Below are 23,396 nucleotides of genomic sequence, written 5' to 3' on the forward strand. Positions count from 1 at the left end.
AGAAAGGTGTCAGTGGGAAGAATAAGTGAGTGCACAACGCCCCTCCCCATGCAGCATTGTCTAGTTCAGGGTGAGAGGGAACTTGTTCCTAGCAAAGAAGCTACATGTGCTGGTGTGGCTGATGTATAGCGTCATGCTGATACTTCACACATTAATGTAAGGTTTATTTTTATAGTTTTTATTTTCTCTCTGTCTCAGATTTTACAGCTTCCCATAGTAGTTCTGCTGTTCCAGTCAGTAAACTTATATTTGTCTGCACCTCAATGCTTCCTCCTTTACCTTGCTTTGCTCCTATTGGCTGCCCTAAATCTCTTTAACCAGCTAACCTCACACCAGAATCACATTCAAAAGAATATTAAATGAATCCACAGTGGAGGAATTTATATATTTATTTACTTATTAGTTCTGCTTAGGTCCAGTTTCACATATTGCAATTTTTTTAATTTTTTTTTTTAAATGATTAGCCCAGCAGTGGATGATCCACCGCTGGGCTAATAATAAAAAAAAATGGATTTCGTTTTTTTTTGGGATGTTGGGGTGGAGAGCGAAATTTCATGGGGTGGGGGAGGGGGGCCCAAGAAAATTTTTGCCCAGGGTCCAATCAATATTAAAGACGGCCCTGCACACACACACACACACATTTAGAGAAGTTGTGTTTTTAGAATAAAACAGAAGTGTCATTGGAATGATTAGTTTATGTTTTGCTGTTTTTTATTAGTGTTTTGCTTACACAATTGGGGAATTAAACATTTTCAAGGGCCATTATGAACCCTAATGTTCATAGCTTTATTTGTGCTCATATTGTGTCAGAGTTCTTTGTTTAATTAAAAAGTTTCTACTGTGTTTTCAGGTGAGTAGCTCATACAATAAAATTTTCAAAAGTAAATCACAACAAGGTGGGTTTTTTTCAATGTCAACCAATACTTCCACGCCCCTCCAATTAATGGTTGCTGGTCCTATTGTCTTTAGCCATAAATCCTATAATGTCCAAATTTTACTTCATTTTTTTTTGTGATTTAAGGTGAAAAAGGGAAACCATTGTGTAAATAATAAGTTCATTGACGCTAATATATTTTTTATGGTTTATACTTTCTAGCTAAATCAGTTTGATTGCATAGAATAAATAGGTACATAGGTATTTTTAGATTTTATTATACTATTGTGTACTATTAAAGGGACACTAAACGCAAAATTTAAAGGGACAGTCAACACCAGAATGTTTGTTGTTTAAAAAGAAAGATAATCCCTTTATTACCCATTCCCCAGTTTTGCATAATCAACACAGTTATAATAATACACGTTTTACCTCTGTAATTATCTTGTATCTAAGCCTCTGCTGACTGCCCCCTTATTTCAGTTCTTTTGACAGACATGCAGTTTAGCCAATCAGTGCTCACTCCTAGGTCACTTTACGTGCATGAGCTCAATGTTATCTATATGAAACATGTGAACTAATGCCCTCTAGTGGTCGAAATGTATTTAGATTAGAGGCAGTCTTCAAGGTCTAAGAAATTAGCATATGAACCTCCTAGGTTTAGCTTTCAACTAAGAATACCAAGAGAACAAAGCAAAATTGGTGAAAAAAGTAAATTGGGAAGTTGTTTAAAATTGCATGCCCTGTTTAAATCACGAAAGTTTTTTTGGGACTTAACTGTCCCTTTAACTTTCATGATTCAGATAGAGCATGCAGTTTTAAAATATTTTTCGTTTTTTTCTTCCATTATCATATTTTGCACTTAGACACTTTATGAGGCACCAACTCCTACTGAGCTTTTGCAAGAATTCACAGTGTATACGTATATGAGGAAATGCTATTGCATTGTCTTTTTAGTATGACCTTGTTGATTATGCAATTCTGTTATATGTAATTGTCCTTTTAAGCTATATATTGTGAGTGGTACAGGTTAATGTTGTTAGTGAATACTTTAAAAAAAAAAATGTACACAGATATTCTAAAAAAGGGAAATAGTGCACTTTTCTCCAACATTGGTGTGTCCGGTCCACGGCGTCATCCATAACTTGTGGGAATATTCTCCTCCCCAACAGGAAATGGCAAAGAGCACAGCAAAAGCTGTCCATATAGTCCCTCCCAGGCTCCGCCCCCCCAGTCATTCTCTTTGCCGCTCTGAACAAGTAGCATCTCCACGGAGATGGTGAAGAGTATGTGGTGTTTAGTTGTAGTTTTTATTCTACTATCAAGAGTTTGTTATTTTAAAATAGTGCTGGTATGTACTATTTACTCTGAAACAGAAAGAGATGAAGAGTTCTGTTTATGAGAGGAGTATGATTTTAGCAGCAGTAACTAAAATCGATTGCTGTTCCCACACAGGACTGTTGAGCTGAGAGAACTTCAGTTGGGGGGAACAGTTTGCAGACTTTTCTGCTTAAGGTATGACTAGCCATTTTTCTAACAAGACTGTGTAATGCTGGAAGGCTGTAATTTTTCCCCTCATGGGGATCGGTAAGCCATTTTCTTAGTCTCAAACAGAATAAAGGGCTTATTAGGGGCTATAAACTGGTAGACACTTTTATGGGCTAAATCAATTGCTTTATTAAGGTATTATATACAGTTTGAAGTTGAATTTCACACTTTTATAACTTTGGGGAACGTTTTTTACGTCAGGCACTTGTTTAGGCACCTTCCCAGTCAGGAAGGGCCTTTCTCTGTAGTAGGCAGAGCCTCATTTTCGCGCCATTACTGCGCAGTTACTTTTGAGATCAGTACATGCAGCTGCATGTGTGTGGGTCTGGAATTCATTGAAAAGGTCCCTAGAAGGCTTCATTTGGTATCGTATACTCTCCTGGGATTGGTGAAGTCGCAGCAAAGGCTGGGGCTGGGACTGTAAGGGGGTTAAAATTGTAAACGGCTCCGGTTTCCACATTTTAAGGGTTAACAGCCTGAAATTTGGGGTGCAATGCTTTGAATGCTTTAAGACACTGTGGTGAAAATTTGGTTAAGATTGGATAATTCCTTCATAGTTTTTCACATATTCAGTAATAAAGTGTGCCCTGTTTAACATTTAAAGAGACAGTAACGGTTTTGTTTTAAAACGGTTTCTGTACTTTATTGACAATTTTAAGCCTGTTTAACATGTCTGTACCTTCAGATAGATCATGTTCTGTATGTATGGAAGCCAATGTGTCTCCCCCTTCTAATATGTGTGATAATTGTGCCATAGCGTCCAAACAAAGTAAGGACAGTACTGTCACAGATAGTAAAGTTGCCCAAGATGATTCCTCAGATGAAGGGAGTAGACATAGTTCTACATCATCTCCTTCTGTGTCTACACCAGTTTTGCCCACGCAGGAGACCCCTAGTACTTCTAGCGCGCCAATGCTTGTTACTATGCAACAATTGACGGCAGTAATGGATAACTCCATAGCAAATATTTTATCCAAAATGCCAGCATTTCAGAGAAAGCGCGATTGCTCTGTTTTAAACACTGTAGAGCAGGAGGGCGCTGATGATAATTTTTCTGTCATACCCTCACACCAATCTAAAGTGGCAATGAGGGAGGTTTTGTCAGATGGGGAAATTTCTGATTCAGGAAGAATTTCTCAACAGGCAGAACCTGATGTTGTGACATTTAAATTTAAATTAGAGCATCTCCGCGCACTACTTAAAGAGGTGCTATCTACTCTGGATGATTGTGACAATCTGGTCATCCCAGAAAAATTGTGCAAGATGGACAAGTTCCTAGAGGTCCCGGTGCACCCCGACGCTTTTCCAATACCCAAGCGGGTGGCGGACATAGTGAATAAGGAGTGGGAGAAGCCAGGCATACCTTTTGTCCCTCCTCCAATATTTAAGAAATTATTTCCTATGGCCGACCCCAGAAAGGACTTATGGCAAAAAGTCCCTAAGGTCGAGGGGGCGGTTTCTACACTAGCCAAACGCACGACCATTCCTATTGAGGACAATTGTGCTTTCAAAGATCCTATGGATAAAAAATTGGAGGGTTTGCTTAAAAAGATTTTTGTACAGCAAGGTTACCTCCTTCAACCTATTTCGTGTATTATTCCTGTCACTACAGCAGCGTGGTTCTGGTTCGAAGAACTAGAAAAATCGCTCAGTAGAGAGACTCCGTATGAGGAAGTTATGCACAGAATTCACGCACTTAAGTTAGCTAATTCCTTTATTTTAGATGCCGCTTTGCAGTTAGCAAGATTAGCGGCGAAAAATTCAGGGTTTGCAATTGTGGCACACAGAGCGCTCTGGCTAAAGTCTTGGTCGGCGGATGTATCTTCCAAGACAAAATTGCTTAATATCCCTTTCAAAGGTAAGACCCTCTTTGGGCCAGAATTGAAAGAGATTATTTCAGACATCACTGGGGGTAAGGGCCATGCCCTCCCACAAGATAGGCCTTTCAAGGCTAAGAATAAGTCCAATTTTCGTTCCTTTTGCAATTTCAGGAACGGACCGGCCTCTAACTCTGCAGCCTCTAGACAAGAGGGTAACGCTTCCCAGACTAAACCAGCTTGGAAACCGATGCAAGGCTGGAACAAGGGTAAGCAGGCCAAGAAACCTGCTGCTGCTACCAAAACAGCATGAAGGGGTAGCCCCCGATCCGGGACCGGATCTAGTAGGGGGCAGACTCTCTCTCTTTGCTCAGGCTTGGGCAAGAGATGTTCAGGATCCCTGGGCACTAGAAATAGTCTCTCAGGGTTATCTTCTAGAATTCAAGGAACTACCCCCAAGGGGAAGGTTCCACATGTATCGCTTATCTTCAAACCAAATAAAGAGACAGGCATTCTTACATTGTGTAGAAAACCTGTTAAAAATGGGAGTGATACACCCAGTTCCAACTGGAACAAGGTCTGGGGTTTTACTCAAATCTGTTTGTAGTTCCCAAAAAAGAGGGAACTTTCAGACCAATTCTGGATTTAAAAATTCTAAACAAATTTCTCAGAGTGCCATCGTTCAAAATGGAAACTATTTGAACGATTTTACCTACAATCCAGGAGGGTCAATTTATGACTACCGTGGATCTAAAGGATGCGTATCTACATATTCCTATCCACAAAGATCATCATCAGTTCCTAAGGTTCGCCTTTCTGGACAAACATTACCAGTTCGTGGCTCTCCCATTCGGGCTAGCCACTGCTCCAAGGATTTTAACAAAGGTGCTCGGGTCCCTTCTAGCGGTTCTAAGACCAAGGGGCATTGCAGTGGCACCTTACTTGGACGACATCCTAATTCAAGCGTCGTCTCTTTCCAAAGCAAAGGCTCACACAGACATTGTTCTAGCCTTTCTCAGATCTCACGGGTGGAAGGTGAACATAGAAAAAAAGTTCCCTGTCTCCGTCGACAAGAGTTCCTTTCTTGGGGACAATAATAGATTCTTTAGAAATGAAGATTTTCCTGACAGATGTCAGAAAGTCAAAGCTTCTAAACGCTTGTCAAGTTCTTCACTCTATTCTACGGCCTTCCCTAGCTCAGTGCATGGAAGTAGTAGGGTTGATGGTTGCAGCAATGGACATAGTTCCTTTTGCTCAAATTCATCTAAGACCATTACAACTGTGCATGCTCAAACAGTGGAATGGGGACTATACAGACTTGTCCCCAGTGATTCAAGTAGATCAGAGGACCAGAGACTCACTCCGTTGGTGGCTGACCCAGGATCACCTGTCCCAGGGAATGAGCTTCCGCAGACCAGAGTGGGTCATCGTCACGACCGACGCCAGTCTATTAGGCTGGGGCGCGGTCTGGGATTCCCTGAAAGCTCAGGGTCTATGGTCTCGGGAAGAGTCTCTTCTCCCGATAAACATTCTGGGACTGAGAGCGATATTCAATGCTCTCCAGGCTTGGCCTCAACTAGCAAAGGCCAGATTCATAAGATTCCAATCAGACAACATGACGACTGTTGCTTACATCAACCATCAGGGGGGAACAAGGAGTTCTCTGGCGATGAGAGAGGTATCCGAAATCATCAAATGGGCGGAGGATCACTCCTGCCACCTATCTGCGATCCACATCCCAGGAGTAGACAACTGGGAGGCGGATTATCTGAGTCGTCAGACTTTCCATCCGGGGGAGTGGGAACTTCACCCGGAGGTGTTTGCCCAGTTGACCCAATTATGGGGCATTCCAGACATGGATCTCATGGCGTCTCGTCTGAACTTCAAGGTTCCTTGCTACGGGTCCAGATCCAGGGATCCCAAGGCGACTCTAGTGGATGCATTAGTGGCGCCTTGGGCCTTCAACCTAGCTTATGCGTTTCCACCGTTCCCTCTCATTCCCAGGCTGGTAGCCAGGATCAAACAGGAGAAGGCCTTGGTGATTTTGATAGCTCCTGCGTGGCCACGCAGGACTTGGTATGCAGACCTGGTGAATATGTCATCGGCTCCACCATGGAAGCTACCTTCGAATGGACCTTGTACTAGAAGATCCTGTCTCAAACATCCAAATCTAGTTTCTCTCCAGCTGACTGCTTGGAAATTGAACGCTTGATTTTATCTAAGCGTGGGTTTTCGGATTCTGTGATAGATACTCTGGTACAAGCCAGAAAACCTGTGACTAGAAAGATTTACCATAAAATATGGAAAAGATATATCTGTTGGTGTGAATCCAAGGGATTCTCATGGAGTAAGATTAAAATTCCCAGGATCCTTTCCTTTCTACAAGAAGGTTTGGATAAGGGATTGTCAGCGAGTTCTCTGAAAGGACAGATTTCTGCTCTGTCTGTCTTGTTACACAAACGACTGGCAGCTGTGCCAGATGTTCAAGCTTTTGTACAGGCTTTGGTCAGGATCAAGCCTGTTTACAGACCTTTGACTCCTCCCTGGAGTCTAAATTTAGTTCTTTCAGTTCTTCAAGGGGTTCCGTTTGAACCCTTGCATTCCATAGATATCAAGTTGTTATCTTGGAAAGTTCTGTTTTTGGTTGCTATTTCTTCTGCTAGAAGAGTTTCTGAATTATCTGCTCTGCAGTGTAATCCGCCCTATCTGGTGTTCCATTCAGATAAGGTTGTTTTGCGTACTAAACCTGGTTTCCTTCCAAAAGTTGTTTCCAACAAGAATATTAACCAGGAAATAGTTGTGCCTTCTTTGTGCCCGAATCCAGTTTCAAAGAAGGAACGTTTGTTACACAATTTAGATGTAGTCCGTGCTTTAAAGTTCTATTTAGAAGCAACAAAGGATTTCAGACAAACGTCTTCTCTGTTTGTCGTTTATTCTGGTAAGAGGAGAGGTCAAAAAGCTACTGCTACCTCTCTTTCCTTTTGGCTGAAAAGCATCATCCGATTGGCTTACGAGACTGCCGGACGGCAGCCTCCTGAACGAATCACAGCTCACTCTACTTGGGCTGTGGCTTCCACATGGGCCTTCCAGAACGAGGCTTCTGTTGATCAGATATGTAAGGCAGCGACTTGGTATTCTCTGCACACTTTTGCCAAATTCTACAAATTTGATACTTTTGCTTCTTCGGAGGCTATTTTTGGGAGAAAGGTTTTGCAAGCCGTGGTGCCTTCTGTTTAGGTAACCTGATTTGCTCCCTCCCTTCATCCGTGTCCTAAAGCTTTGGTATTGGTTCCCACAAGTTATGGATGACGCCGTGGACCGGACACACCAATGTTGGAGAAAACAGAATTTATGCTTACCTGATAAATTACTTTCTCCAACAGTGTGTCCGGTCCACGGCCCGCCCTGGTTTTTTAATCAGGTTTGATAAATTTCTTTCTTTTAACTACAGTCACCACGGCACCCTATAGTTTCTCCTTTTTTTCTCCTGTCCGTCGGTTGAATGACTGGGGGGGCGGAGCCTGGGAGGGACTATATGGACAGCTTTTGCTGTGCTCTTTGCCATTTCCTGTTGGGGAGGAGAATATTCCCACAAGTTATGGATGACGCCGTGGACCGGACACACCGTTGGAGAAAGTAATTTATCAGGTAAGCATAAATTCTGTTTTTCTGGGTTGTAAATGTCATGAAATAATTCTAGAAATAGAAAGTGTACTCCTCGGTCACTAAAATCTAATTTAATATCTAAAAAAAATATAAGGCTAATATCAAAGCCTGCAAAGATGTATATTAATCCCCTTTTCAAAAGTTATATAGAATCCTTTCATGTAAACCAAGTCCTAGGTTATAAAACACAAGGACAGTAGCCTTACAAATAATAAATACCTACATCTTACTTTATAATGTTTCCAAGTCCATGCACCTAAGGCACATTTCAGCTTAAGCTGAGTAATATTCTGGGAAATGCTTTGGGTTTAAGTCTTTCGTCTTACTGTGCTGCCAGACATAATGAAATAATATAAAGTTAAAAACAACATGGACTGGCCGACCAGTGAGGCAGAAAACATATGTCAGTTCCTCTATCAGCCTATGTGGGTCTCATCTGAAATAATTTATATCAGAATAGACTGGGCCAAAGAGATCTGTGTGCAGGATGTAATCACCTTCTAGCTCTAAGTTGGCAACTAGCTCTTGAAGTTACTCTTTAAAGGAAATTTCAGATAAAACATTCAATATATATTTTGAATAGCATTGTGATAAGTAATGGATTTGATTCTCTATACTGTATGTATTATTTTTTGGGCATTTTTTTGTTTAGCATTTGAAAACTCCTTTCTTTACACCTACACGCATATGTAGGTAGGACTATCCAAATTATTATTTGTTGACCCAATTTAATATATAACTTGAATACATTTATTTGTTATTTTCGTAGTCAGGCATTGATATTGTTTGACATATGTATACATTTAAAACAAGTTATCTAAAAAAGAAAAAGCCACTAAGTATGCAGTTTACTGCAGAGTAAAAAAATGTGTAACTTAATATTAAACTTAATGCCAAAAACAAAAAAAATTAAAAAGGGAAAATATTTGTTTAAAATATTAGTAATATACGTAGTTGCAAAATGACAGTTAAACATGTGAGGCCCAGTCTTTTCCTAGTTTAGTCATTTTTTTATACAAAGCTGCAAGTTTAGGATTTCGTGCTGTGGATATTTTTTCTTGTTGGCTTAGGTAAACTAAACATATACACATATACATCAATCACCATTGCAATTGTCTAATGATTTAAAATTTGCTGTGAAATAGAAAATATTCCCAAAAGACAGTGTTTAAGCCATATGTGTCCAAATACAACCACACTGATTCCCATTTAAATTTGATTCTGCCTTACTATGCCACACTCTTGGGGCTATTCCAGTTTAGAAAGTTGGACACCATCTGTATTAGAACAAGCTGGCACCACAGTGACTAAAACAGATGGTAGGATGCTATATTAAAATGGGCACAACGTAAGGAGGTTGCCCAGGAAAACAAAAGGATTAGATTTCAAAACAACAAACGTAGATGTAATTCATTGAAGTGCATTATGAGAATCAGCACTCAAGCACTGCACTTAAAAGCAATACTTACAATATTTATATCATTTTAAAGTCAATACAATGTTTTATAATCCCTTCCCAAGATGAATAATAATAGGCATATATTTTTAATTCACTTTCCCACTTCAGGAATAATAACATGTTTCTGTTTGCTGTTATGGAATGTGCTAAGCTCCCTTTTGATTGGAGTACCATTGCTTGTGTTCCACAATGTGTAGAGCTTCTAAACAGCCTGTTGTTATTGAAAAGAATCAAAGTACAGAGAAACTAGCAAAATGCCATCTTCCAACTAATTCACTTTAAACATCAAAACTTAAAGTTTGATTTTGTTTGATACCATATACTTTTCCCATGTTACTATATTGCATCACTTTTTGTGTAGAACTCTAGAAACTGTAATGATAGCAATTTTACAAAAGAGATAAGGTGTAATGGGGCCTCAAAGTTCAGGATAAACACATACAGGGAGTGCAGAATTATTAGGCAAGTTGTATTTTTGAGGATTAATTTTATTATTGAACAACAACCATGTTCTCAATGAACCCGAAAAACTCATTAATATCAAAGCTGAATAGTTTTGGAAGTAGTTTTTAGTTTGTTTTTAGTTATAGCTATTTTAGGGGGATATCTGTGTGTGCAGGTGACTATTACTGTGCATAATTATTAGGCAACTTAACAAAAAACAAATATATATCCATTTCAATTATTTATTTTTACCAGTGAAACCAATATAACATCTCAACATTCACAAATATACATTTCTGACATTCAAAAACAAAACAAAAACAAATCAGTGACCAATATAGCCACCTTTCTTTGCAAGGACACTCAAAAGCCTGCCATCCATGGATTCTGTCAGTGTTCACCATCAACATTGCGTGCAGCAGCAACCACAGCCTCCCAGACACTGTTCAGAGAGGTGTACTGTTTTCCCTCCTTGTAAATCTCACATTTGATGATAGACCACAGGTTCTCAATGGGGTTCAGATCAGGTGAACAAGGAGGCCATGTCATTAGATTTTCTTCTTTTATACCCTTTCTTGCCAGCCACGCTGTGGAGTACTTGGACGCGTGTGATGGAGCATTGTCCTGCATGAAAATCATGTTTTTCTTGAAGGATGCAGACTTCTTCCTGTACCACTGCTTGAAGAAGGTGTCTTCCAGAAACTGGCAGTAGGACTGGGAGTTGAGCTTGACTCCATCCTCAACCCGAAAAGGCCCCACAAGCTCATCTTTGATGATACCAGCCCAAACCAGTACTCCACCTCCACCTTGCTGGCGTCTGAGTCGGACTGGAGCTCTCTGCCCTTTACCAATCCAGCCACGGGCCCATCCATCTGGCCCATCAAGACTCACTCTCATTTCATCAGTCCATAAAACCTTAGAAAAATCAGTCTTGAGATATTTCTTGGCCCAGTCTTGACATTTCAGCTTGTGTGTCTTGTTCAGTGGTGGTCGTCTTTCAGCCTTTCTTACCTTGGCCATGTCTCTGAGAATTGCACACCTTGTGCTTTTGGGCACTCCAGTGATGTTGCAGCTCTGAAATATGGCCAAACTGGTGGCAAGTGGCATCTTGGCAGCTGCACACTTGACTTTTCTCAGTTCATGGGCAGTTATTTTGCGCCTTGGTTTTTCCACACGCTTCTTGCGACCCTGTTGACTATTTTGAATGAAACACTTGATTGTTCGATGATCACGCTTCAGAAGCTTTGCAATTTTAAGAGTGCTGCATCCCTCTGCAAGATATCTCACTATTTTTGACTTTTCTGAGCCTGTCAAGTCCTTCTTTTGACCCATTTTGCCAAAGGAAAGGAAGTTGCCTAATAATTATACACACCTGATATAGGGTGTTGATGTCATTAGACCACACCCCTTCTCATTACAGAGATGCACATCACCTAATATGCTTAATTGGTAGTAGGCTTTCGAGCCTATACAGCTTGGAGTAAGACAACATGCATGAAGAGGATGATGTGGTCAAAATACTCATTTGCCTAATAATTCTGCACTCCCTGTATATTTCAAGTAGAAAAGAGAAAGAAGACCTTCCGCTCTGCATAAAAACTTCTTTATTTCATCTGATTAAAAGCTGGGACAGCAATCCACCAACAACATTGAGAGAGGAAAGCGCAGCACATCGGCTTACACATTTTGGCAAACTGCCGTGGTCATAGCCCATAACCTACGCTCATTATCTAGCTCCTAACCAAACAGATTTGGGCTGAGTCAAACACCCCCCTTTGTGACGTTACGTACGATTGGACTGAGAAGCTGGGTAACAGATAAACATAGAGGCCCTCACCACGGGTGGCTCTAGAGGTCTGGAAGATTTGGGATCACAGCACCAGACGTTTACCTGGCTGAGGATATGTGAGTCTACCTTTGGAGGGATAACACGGAACGAAGCTCCTAACCAATCAGATTTGGGCTGAGCTATACACCCCCTCAGTGACGTCACTGACGATCGGCCAGAGAAGTCAGGTAATAGAGAACCACAGAGGCCCACACAACGAGCGGCTCCATAATACTGGAGGATTGCAAAGACGGTGCACTATCACACAGTCACCTGGCTGTGGACTAGGATGTCTCTCTCCAGTGGGATCCAATGGAAGGAAAGTATTTGCCTATGCAACTAGGCCTCTCCATTACTGTTAGTGGCTGTGATAGTGTGATAATTTATCCCAGAGCACGGTCTCTGTCGTAGTAACAGTTGTAGCTGTCTTAGGGGTAGAGAGACCCCAGGCGTACGCTATTACTTTCAACTTAAGCAGTGCTTGTTTCAGATATAAAGGGGAAATTGTGTGCCTTACGAAGTGTTACAAGCCCACTGACGGTGGACAATATATATATTTAAGATTGTGTTTATTGGGTCCTATACAGTACTCACCACAAGCAAACTGAACTTTTGTATCATAAACACATATATCACAGCACTCTAGATATAAGATATACCAAGCTCTTGTGCATCCTTTGAGACCACATGCAATAAAATTGAAACCACGTAAAGCAAATGTTTAGTATAGAACACTGTAAGGATCAGGCAAATATAATCCTCATATAAAGGCAATAATGAGATATACAGTCATTAAAACACAATGAAATGATTACCCACAAAACAAGCTTAAGTATATATCATGATTATTATGCAATAAACAGGAAGCGTGAAATAGCATAGAATAATATTTGTTGACCAACTAAGTGTACATAAACTTCTGTGTGTATAATTATGTTTATACTTATGTTTTGTCCAGATTCCCCATTCTGTCTCTCTACTCTTTCATCCTTCATGTCCCTTTCTCTTCTTTGTACCCTAAACTTTAAAATTCCCTGCATGTTGAATCCTTTCCCCAACATATATAATAATAATCTATTGATATAAACAATACAAATACATAACAATTATTTTTTTATAACCACTGTTGTGCCATTAGAAAATATGTACCAAGAATATTTTGAATTAATTTAGAATGCCCTTGGATCTGTGACAAGGTTGGTCATTCACGTTTTTTCCCCAGAAGAACATCTGCCTGTGGTGTCATAAAACCAGAGAATTTATCCCTAGAGTGTTCAAGTAGTTAATTCTTTAATTTACAAACATATTTTAAAATATAGACTAGGCCTCTGGCCTAGTCTTTGTCTAAGAAGGACACTCCCATATAGCCTTTTGATTGGTGTATGGTAGGACACACCTTAAATGAATTAAGTATACAATGGGAGCCAACAGTTAGTATACACACTTTTTTATCTTCCTCACCTCCTGGAAGCAACTGAGAGAGAGAGAGCATTGGAGGACTGAACTGGCTGAGTATATTAGCATTCGTATACATTTTACTTTGGGATAAATTCTCTTGTTCACTATGTTTAGTTAATATTGATTAATCTGGGTTTGTTTAAAATAGAGTTGCCCCATATAATTTGGACTGTATCTTTATGTTTGTAGCTCTTGGTATTTCTTGAGACTTGTTTTATATTTTGTAGCCTATAGATAATTGTTAATCTTCATACCTATATTATTTGTCTTCCAATAAAATAATTTTAAAAAGTGGACAACCCCTTTGGTTTAATATTCTGGTACTAATTACCACCACACTGCCCTCTGGGACTTTTTCTTGTACATGTGGGTAAACCACCACAATTTATAGCCTTGTATAAGAACCAGCAAAGACTCCTGTATCTCACAAGAAAATAGGTGGGTTAATTTCAGATGTTGATGATGACTTTGAGTGCAATTAAACCCTGATGTTCATAATACACAAATATAAGTGAATGACTTTACATATACATATATATGTCATATAATAAAAAAGAAAACTAAATAAATGTGATTTATATATATATATATATATATATATATATATATATATATATATATATATATATATATATAATAATAAATATCAGCCCTGAGTTTTTCCACCCAGACTTCTCTAACAAAACAAAATTGTGCAGATCAGTGGGGCTTTTTAAAATGTGGATTATCATGTGCCTCCGCTTGTGTTCTTTTAAAAGGGTTATTGTCATTCTTCACCTGTCTCTTTAAAACTCATTGAACTTTTTAATCTTCAGCCTAGAGTGACAAAAAAACATAATTTATGTAAGAACTTACCTGATAAATTCATTTCTTTCATATTAGCAAGAGTCCATGAGCTAGTGACGTATGGGATATACATTCCTACCAGGAGGGGCAAAGTTTCCCAAACCTCAAAATGCCTATAAATACACCCCTCACCACACCCACAAATCAGTTTAACGAATAGCCAAGAAGTGGGGTGATAAGAAAAAAGTGCGAAAGCATAAAAAATAAGGAATTGGAATAATTGTGCTTTATACAAAAAAATCATAACCACCACAAAAAAGGGTGGGCCTCATGGACTCTTGCTAATATGAAAGAAATGAATTTATCAGGTAAGTTCTTACATAAATTATGTTTTCTTTCATGTAATTAGCAAGAGTCCATGAGCTAGTGACGTATGGGATAACGAATACCCAAGATGTGGATCTTCCACGCAAGAGTCACTAGAGAGGGAGGGATAAAATAAAGACAGCCAATTCCGCTGAAAAATAATCCACACCCAAAACTGAAACAGCTGCCTGAAGTACTTTTCTACCAAAGACTGCTTCTGAGGAAGAAAACACATCAAAATTGTAGAATTTAGTAAAAGTATGCTGCTTTGCAAATCTGATCAACCGAAGCTTCATTCCTAAAAGCCCAGGAAGTAGAGACTGACCTAGTTGAATGAGCTGTAATCCTTTGAGGCGGAGTTCTACCCGACTCAACATAAGCATGATGAATCAAAGACTTTAACCACGATGCCAAAGAAATGGCAGAAGCCTTCTGACCTTTCCTAGAACCAGAAAACAAATAGACTAGAAGTCTTTCGGAAATCTTTAGTAGCTTCAACATAATATTTCAAAGCTCTAACTACATCCAAAGAATGCAACGATCTTTCCTTAGAGTTCTTAGGATTAGGACACAATGAAGGAACTACAATTTCTCTGCTAATGTTGTTTGAATTCACAACCTTAGGTAAAAATTTTAATAAAGTTCGCAAAACCGCCTTATCCTGATGAAAAATCAGAAAAGGAGACTCACAAGAAAGAGCAGATAATTCAGAAACTCTTCTAGCAGAAGAGATGGCCAAAAGAAACAAAACTTTCCAAGAAAGTAATTTAATATCCAGCGACTGCATGGGTTCAAATGGAGGAGCTTGAAGAGCTCCCAGAACCAAATTCAAACTCCAAGGAGGAGAGATTGACTTAATGACAGGTTTTATACGAACCAAAGCTTGTACAAAACAATGAATATCAGGAAGATTAGCAATCTTTCTGTGAAAAAGAACAGAAAGAGCAGAGATTTGTCCTTTCAAGGAACTTGCAGACAAACCTTTATCCAAACCATCCTGAAGAAACTGTAAAATTCTAGGAATTCTAAAAGAATGCCAGGAAAAATGATGAGAAGAACACCAAGAAATGTAAGTCTTCCAGACTCGATAATATATCTTCCTAGATACAGATTTACGAGCCTGTAACATAGTATTAATTACAGAGTCAGAGAAACCTCTATGACTGAGAATCAAGCGTTCAATCTCCATACCTTCAAATTTAAGGATTTGAGATCCTGATGGAAAAAAGGACCTTGCAATAGAAGGTCTGGTCTTAACGGAAGAGTCCACGGGTGGCAAGTAGCCATCCGGACAAGATCCGCATACCAAAACCTGTGAGGCCATGCTGGAGCCACCAGCAGAACAGAGGAACGCTCCTTTAGAATCTTGGAAATCACTCTTGGAAGAAGAACTAGAGACGGAAAGATATAAGCATGATGATACTTCCAAGGAAGTGACAATGCATCCACTGCTTCCGCCTGAGGATCCCTGGATCTGGACAGATACCTGGGAAGTTTCTTGTTTAGATGAGAAGCCAAAAAGATCTATTTCTGGAAGTCCCCACATTTGAACAATCTGAAGAAATACCTCTGGATGAAGAGACCACTCGCCCGGATGTAATGTCTGGCGACTGAGATAATCCGCTTCCCAATTGTCTATACCTGGGATATGAACCGCAGAAATTAGACAGGAGCTGGATTCCGCCCAAACAAGTATTCGAGATACTTCTTTCATAGCCAGAGGACTGTGAGTCCCTCCTTGATGATTGACATATGCCACGGTTGTGACATTGTCCGTCTGAAAACAAATGAATGACTCTCTCTTTAGAAGAGGCCATGATTGAAGAGCTCTGAAAATTGCACGGAGTTCCAAAATGTTGATTGGTAATCTCGCCTCCTGAGATTCCCAAACCCCTTGAGCTGTCAGAGACCCCCATACAGCTCCCCAACCTGTCAGACTTGCATCTGTTGAGATCACAGTCCAGGTGGGAAGAACAAAAGAAGCCCCCTGAACTAAACGATGGTGGTCTGTCCACCACGTCAGAGAGTGTCGTACAATCGGTTTTAAAGATATTAATTGTGATATCTTTGTATAATCCCTGCACCACTGGTTCAGCATACAGAGCTGAAGAGGTCGCATGTGAAAACGAGCAAAGGGGATCGCGTCCGATGCAGCAGTCATAAGACCTAGAATTTCCATGCATAAGGCTACCGAAGGGAATGGTTGAGACTGAAGGTTTCGACAAGCTGAAACCAATTTCAGACGTCTTTTGTCCATTAGCGACAGAGTCATGGACACTGAATCTATCTGGAAACCTAAAAAGGTTACCCTTGTCTGAGGAGTCAGCGAACTCTTTGGTAAATTGATCCTCCAACCATGTTCTCGAAGAAACGATACAAGTTGATTCGTATGAGATTCTGCTAAAAGTGAAGACTGAGCAAGTACCAAGATATCGTCCAAATAAGGAAATACCACAATACCCTGTTCTCTGATTACAGATAGAAGGGCACCGAGAACCTTTGTAAAAATCCTTGGAGCTGTTGCTAGGCCAAACGGCAGAGCCACAAACTGGTAATGCTTGTCTAGGAAAGAGAATCTCAGAAACTGATAGTGATCTGGATGAATCGGAATATGCAGATATGCATCTTGTAAATCTTTTGTGGACTTATAATTCCCTTGCTGAACAAAAGGCAGAATAGTCCTTATAGTTACCATTTTGAATGTTGGTATCCTTACATAACGATTCAATATTTTTAAATCCAGAACTGGTCTGAAGGAATTCTCCTTCTTTGGTACAATGAAGAGATTTGAGTAAAACCCCAGCCCCTGTTCCAGAACTGGAACTGGCACAATTACTCCAGCCAACTCTAGATCTGAAACACATTTCAGAAATGCTTGAGCCTTCACTGGATTTATTGGGACACGGGAAAGAAAAAATCTTCTTGCAGGAGGCCTTATCTTGAAGCCTATTCTGTATCCTTGTGAAACAATGTTCTGAATCCAAAGATTGTGAATCGAATTGATCCAAATTTCTTTGAAAAAACGTAATCTGCCCCCTACCAGCTGTGCTGGAATGAGGGCCGCACCTTCATGTGGACTTGGGAGCTGGCTTTGGCTTTCTACAGGGCTTGGATTTATTCCAGACTGGAGATGGTTTCCAAACTGAAACCGTTCCCATAGGGGAAGGATCAGGCTTTTGTTCCTTATTGTGACGAAAGGAACGAAAACGATTAGCAGACCTAAATTTACCTTTAGATTTTTTATCCTGTGGTAAAAAAGTTCCTTTCCCCCCAGTAACAGTTGAAATAATAGAATCCAACTGTGAACCAAACAATTTATTACCTTGGAAAGAAAGGGAAATCAAAGTTGACTTAGAAGACATATCAGCATTCCAAGTTTTAAGCCATAAAGCTCTTCTAGCTAAAATAGCTAAAGACATATACCTGACATCAACCCTAATGATATCAAAGATGGCATCACAAATAAAATTATTAGCATGTTGAAGAAGATTAACAATGCTATGAGTATTATGATCTGTTACTTGTTGTGCTAAGGCTTCTAACCAGAAAGTTGAAGCTGCAGAAACATCTGCCAAAGATATAGCAGGTTTAAGAAGATTACCTGAACATAAGTAAGCTTTTCTTAAAAAGGATTCAATTTTCCTATCTAAAGGATCCTTAAAGGAAGTACTATCTGCCGTAGGAATAGTAGTACGTTTAGCAAGAGTAGAGATAGCCCCATCAACTTTAGGGAATATGTCCCAAAACTCTAATCTGTCAGATGGCACAGGATATAATTGTTTAAACCGTTTAGAAGGAGTAAATTAATTACCCAGATTATTCCATTCCCTGGAGATTACTTCAGAAATAGCATCAGGGACGGGAAAAACCCCCGGAATAACCGCAGGAGATTTAAAAACCGTATTCAAACGTTTAGATTTAGTAACAAGAGGACCAGATTCCTCTATTTCTAATGCAATTAAGACTTCTTTAAGTAAAGAACGAATAAATTCCATTTTAAATAAATAAGAAGATTTATCAGTATCAATCTCTGAAACAGAACCTTCTGAACCAGAAAAATCAGTATCAGAAACAGAATCAGAATGATGATGTTCGTTTAAAAAGTCATCTGAAACATGAGAAGCTTTAAAAGACCTTTTACGATTACTGGAAGGAGGAATAACAGACATAGCCTTCTTAATAGATTTAGAAACAAAATCTCTTATATTAACAGGAACACCCTGAATATTAGATGTTGATGGAACAGCAACAGGTAATGGAACATTACTAAAGGAAATATTTTCTGCATTAACAAGTTTGTCATGACATTCATCACAAACAACAGCCGGAGAAACAGTTACCACAAGCTTACAACAAATACACTTAACTTTGGTAGATCCAGCATCAGGCAGTGATTTTCCAGAAGTGGCTTCTGATTCAGGGTCAACCTGAGACATCTTGCAATATGTAATAGAAAAAACAACATATAAAGCAAAATTGGTCAAATTCCTTAAATGACAGTTTCAGGAATGGTAAAAAATGCCAATGAATAAGCCTCTAGCAAACCAGAAGCAATAAGCAATAAGACTTAAATATTGTGGAGACAACGACGCTCAAATTTTTTAGCGCCAAAAAAGACGCCCACATTATTTGGCGCCAAAAATGACGCCACATCCGGTAACGCCGAAATTTTTGGCGCAAAAACGTCAAAAAAAATGACGCAACTTCCGGCGACACGTATGACGCCGGAAATGACAAAATTTTTGCGCCAAGAAAGTCCGCGCCAAGAATGACGCAATAAAATGAAGCATTTTCAGCCCCCGCGAGCCTAACAGCCCACAGGAAAAAAAGTCAAATTTTTAAGGTAAGAAAAAATTGATTTATTCATATGCATTATCCCAAATATGAAACTGACTGTCTGAAATAAGGAACGGTGAATATCCTGAATCAAGGCAAATAAATGTTTAAACACATATATTTAGAACTTTATACAAAAGTGCCCAACCATAGCTTAGAGTGTCACAAAATAAGACTTACTTACCCCAGGACACTCCTCTACATGTAGTAGAAAGCCAAACCAGTACTGAAACGAGAATTAGTAGAGGTAATGGTATATATAAGAGTATATCATCGATCTGAAAAGGGAGGTAAGAGATGAATCTCTACGACCGATAACAGAGAACCTATGAAATAGACCCCGTAGAAGGAGATCATTGAATTCAAATAGGCAATACTACTCTTCACATCCCTCTGACATTCACTGCACACTGAGAGGAAAACCGGGTTTCAGCCTGCTGCGAAGCGCATATCAACGTAGAATCTAGCACAAACTTACTTCACCACCTCCATGGGAGGCAAAGTTTGTAAAACTGATTTGTGGGTGTGGTGAGGGGTGTATTTATAGGCATTTTGAGGTTTGGGAAACTCTGCCCCTCCTGGTAGGAATGTATATCCCATACGTCACTAGCTCATGGACTCTTGCTAATTACATGAAAGAAACTACATGCCACAAGCACAGTCCCAAATTTATACTTGCATTCCAGATGCTCAAAAGAAGTTTAGCAGTTATATACATATCCCCATTTAGTAGCACATATAAATCTGGCAAATGTGACATGTGGTAGAAATAGGAAACAAGTATAGGAGAGAAGCACACTTTAAACAAAGACAAATGTGAAAATAAGAAGCAGAAGTTAATATTAGTCAACTTTTACTAATCTCATCAGTCTTCCCAGCCTTGACATCTTCACCAGTTCCAAAGTTATTATGTTCAATTTATTCACTAAAGAATGGAAAGGTCATTGGGCTCTAACAAGTGCTGATAAAGCTGGATAGGTCAGAGAAATTGGAGAGATTGGCTGATTCTGATAGAGCATGTAATTTTAAGACACTTTTAAATTTACTTCTATTTTCAAATGTGCTTTGTTCTCTTGGTATCCCATGTTGAAAAGAATATGCACATATCCTACACTAGTGGGAGCTGCTGCTAATTTGTGCCTGCACACATTTGTCTTTTGTGATTGGCTGACTAGAAGTTTTCATCTTGCTGCCAGTAGTGCAAGGCAGTTCCTTTAGCAAAGGATAGCAAGAGAACAAAGCAAATTTAATAATGGAAGTAAATTGGAAAGTTGTTTAAAATTGTATGTTCTATCAAAACCATTAAAGAAAATGTTGGGGTTTCCTGTCCCTTTAAGGGAGCTCAAATATCTTAAATCTAAAATTAGTTCAAGGACTAAATATGAGACATTAAAACATAGGATAGTGAGCAAATTATATATTATGTATATTATATATAAATATGTAGTCAAATGATATTTCCTACATAAAAAACATATATTCATGGCATAAGAACCAAAAGACCCATTAAATCCATTATTGTTATTATAAAAAGCAAAACGCTCATTGAGTCTGCCCCTTTATTATTATTATTATTATTATTGTGTCAAAAATTTTAAAACAAGTCCAAGAACTAAATGTGGTTTAGGACAAGTCCTAGATTCAATAAAATATTTTGTGAAACTAATATCTTGTGGGGATTTTTTTTTTATATTTTAACATTTGAAACTCAAACTGTGGAATTCATAAAAAAATAAGTGTCAAAAGTTTAAGTCAATATTAAAAAAAAAAATGTGAGCTTGGAGCATTCACTTACACTTAGGGGTCGATTTATTAACCTCTTCGGCAGGCTTTCGCCTGCCTACGGCTGCAGGTTCTTACAAGAGAACCTGCAAGCCGTATTTAACAAGCAGCGGTCATCACCTCTTAGATGGCGAACTTCAATCTCCCCGGTCTCGTCCAACCAGGGAGATTGACAGCTCCTGCCCGCGCATAATTGGCAGTTCGCAGGCATGGGGCAGGATTGCACGCAAACGCAAAATAGCGCTCATGTGCAATGCTGAATTCCACCAGGGGAATTCAGCCCGCCAGAGGTGAGCTGCAGCGGACAGGGGCGTATCAAACTACCGACAAGATGCTAAAAGACCAACTTGATCCCTTGCATCCTTCTTGATCAACACCCCTTTTAAGAAGCGGCAGACCGTGCTCAATTCCGGACCGGTACTGAGTTCCAGGAGCCCGGCAAGGTTTAGACGGGACTCTGGCGTTTACCTCATCTCCTTGACAAAATATGAATTGTCATGTGCAATGTAGATTATTTAAAGTATTGGAGATATCTTGAGGGATTTAAAAGTTGTTAACAGTTGTTTATTAAATATATGTTTGTTTAAAATAATAGTAAGCAATATTATTTAAACATGGACACCTAATCTGTCATAACCTAAGACTAACTGTAGAATCTTAGGCCCTACACATAAATATTCAATATTTAAACGTATGCATTATTATGTAGAATGCATAATGTTTAAATATTGGCATATAAATTAAAATGTAATTAATGTTGCTTGTTGTGTTTATTATTTCTAATTAAAGACAGTATAAATAAGATTTTAGCTCTACATAACTGCATGCCTGTTATGTTAAAATATAATTTAAAGGGACATGAAACCCAAAAAATGTTCTTTCATGATTCAGATAGAGAATACAATTTTAAACAACTTTCCAATTTACTTCTATCATTTACTTTGCTTTCTTCTCTTGTTATCCTTTGCTGAAAAGTTTATCTATGTAAGCTCAGGAGCAGCAGAGAACCTAGGTTCTAACTGTTGATTGGTGGCTGCATATATATATATATATATATCGATTGTGATTGGCTCACCCATGTGTTCAGTTAGAAACCAGTAGTGCACTGCTGCTCCTTCAACAAATGATACCAAGAGAATGAAACAAATTATATAATAGAAGTAAATTAGAAAGTTGTTTAAAATTGTATTCTCTATTTGAATCATGAAAGAAAAAAATTGGGTTTCATGTCCATTTAATGATACTGACTACTATAACATAAATATATATTAACTAATATATATATAAATATTATCACTAATAAACAAGCATTTATAAATACATTTTAATGTATATACAATGCTTAAACCATAATGCAATATACATGCATAACTGTTTAAATATTGGATATCAATACAAGGCCTTTATATCTACAATCTTTGAAATAAAATGCATTATCATATATAATGCATATTAGTTTACGTATTGGATATATAAATTAAAAAGGTAGATATTCTTGCTTGATGCATTTATTATTGTAAATATAAATATATGTTTTAAAATAGATATTTATGTTAAAAAAGACAGTTGCATTATAATTATAGTATTACATAACTGCATGCCTGTTATGTAATAAAACAATTGTAATACTAATGCCTTTTTTGACATGAATATAAATGTAAAAAAATATATTTATGATTAAAATTAGAAATACAACAAGAAAAAAAAAATATATATATATGCATTTATATACAATAGTTAAAATAATATGCATCATACATAAGAATGCATATTTTAAAAAAAATCTAAATAAATGCACTATTGACCCCTAAGCTGCCCTAACCTATTCACCTAATGAACCCCCATACAGAGAGCTTGGAATATTCCAAAAGGCTCTCTCGACATAAGGGGCGGATCCCTTTGAATATTTTACTGCCTAAGACTTAAGCCGTATACCCTGCCCTCTTCTGCATATGTCCCAGTTTTCACAGTTCTAGCTGGACTCCCAAATCCTTGTCCCCCTTACCATTCAAATCCCATCCATAGTCCCTAAACATGGCCCCCAATCACAGGATCCTTCCATAGACTGCCCAAAACCCCTGTTTAGAAATATTGAGAAACATGCTCATACATTCAGTTTCATGAAACTGGGGATTTTGATGTGGACCTAGTTATATGGAAATTCAAAATCAATTATAGACAGTGGTTTGTTATTTGGAGGCAAAAACTCATTGGTTATAGTCAAACAAATTGTGTATTTATGTTCCCTGTTATATGGATATATGAGTTCTTCTCTTTGTACTTTTTGTTCTGGAAATGTGCTCCACTTCACTTTCCATATTTAGTTTTTTATAAATCACAAAACTATCTTTAAATTTGTCTACCAGACTCAGACCATATGGCAGTAGCCACAGAAATAGGCACTGTAATGTAGAATCTGTTTTCTGGTAATGTATTCCCATTGTTAAACGAGCTGCAATGTATTCAGTGTATCCTTTATTTTCATTTTTGTATTTGAAATAGCTTGATTTGAGAACCCATTGTTCTCAAGAC

General features: G+C 38.6%; 1 protein-coding gene across 4 annotated transcripts in view; it reads left to right on the forward strand.

Annotated features, from left to right (window-relative positions):
* Nucleotides 1–23,396, forward strand: part of BCAS4 (breast carcinoma amplified sequence 4) — a 321,107-nt gene that overhangs the window by 290,007 nt on the left and 7,704 nt on the right. The window lies entirely within an intron of this gene.

The sequence above is a fragment of the Bombina bombina genome, chromosome 1 (genome assembly GCF_027579735.1).
Source record: "Bombina bombina isolate aBomBom1 chromosome 1, aBomBom1.pri, whole genome shotgun sequence".
NCBI lineage: Eukaryota > Metazoa > Chordata > Amphibia > Anura > Bombinatoridae > Bombina > Bombina bombina.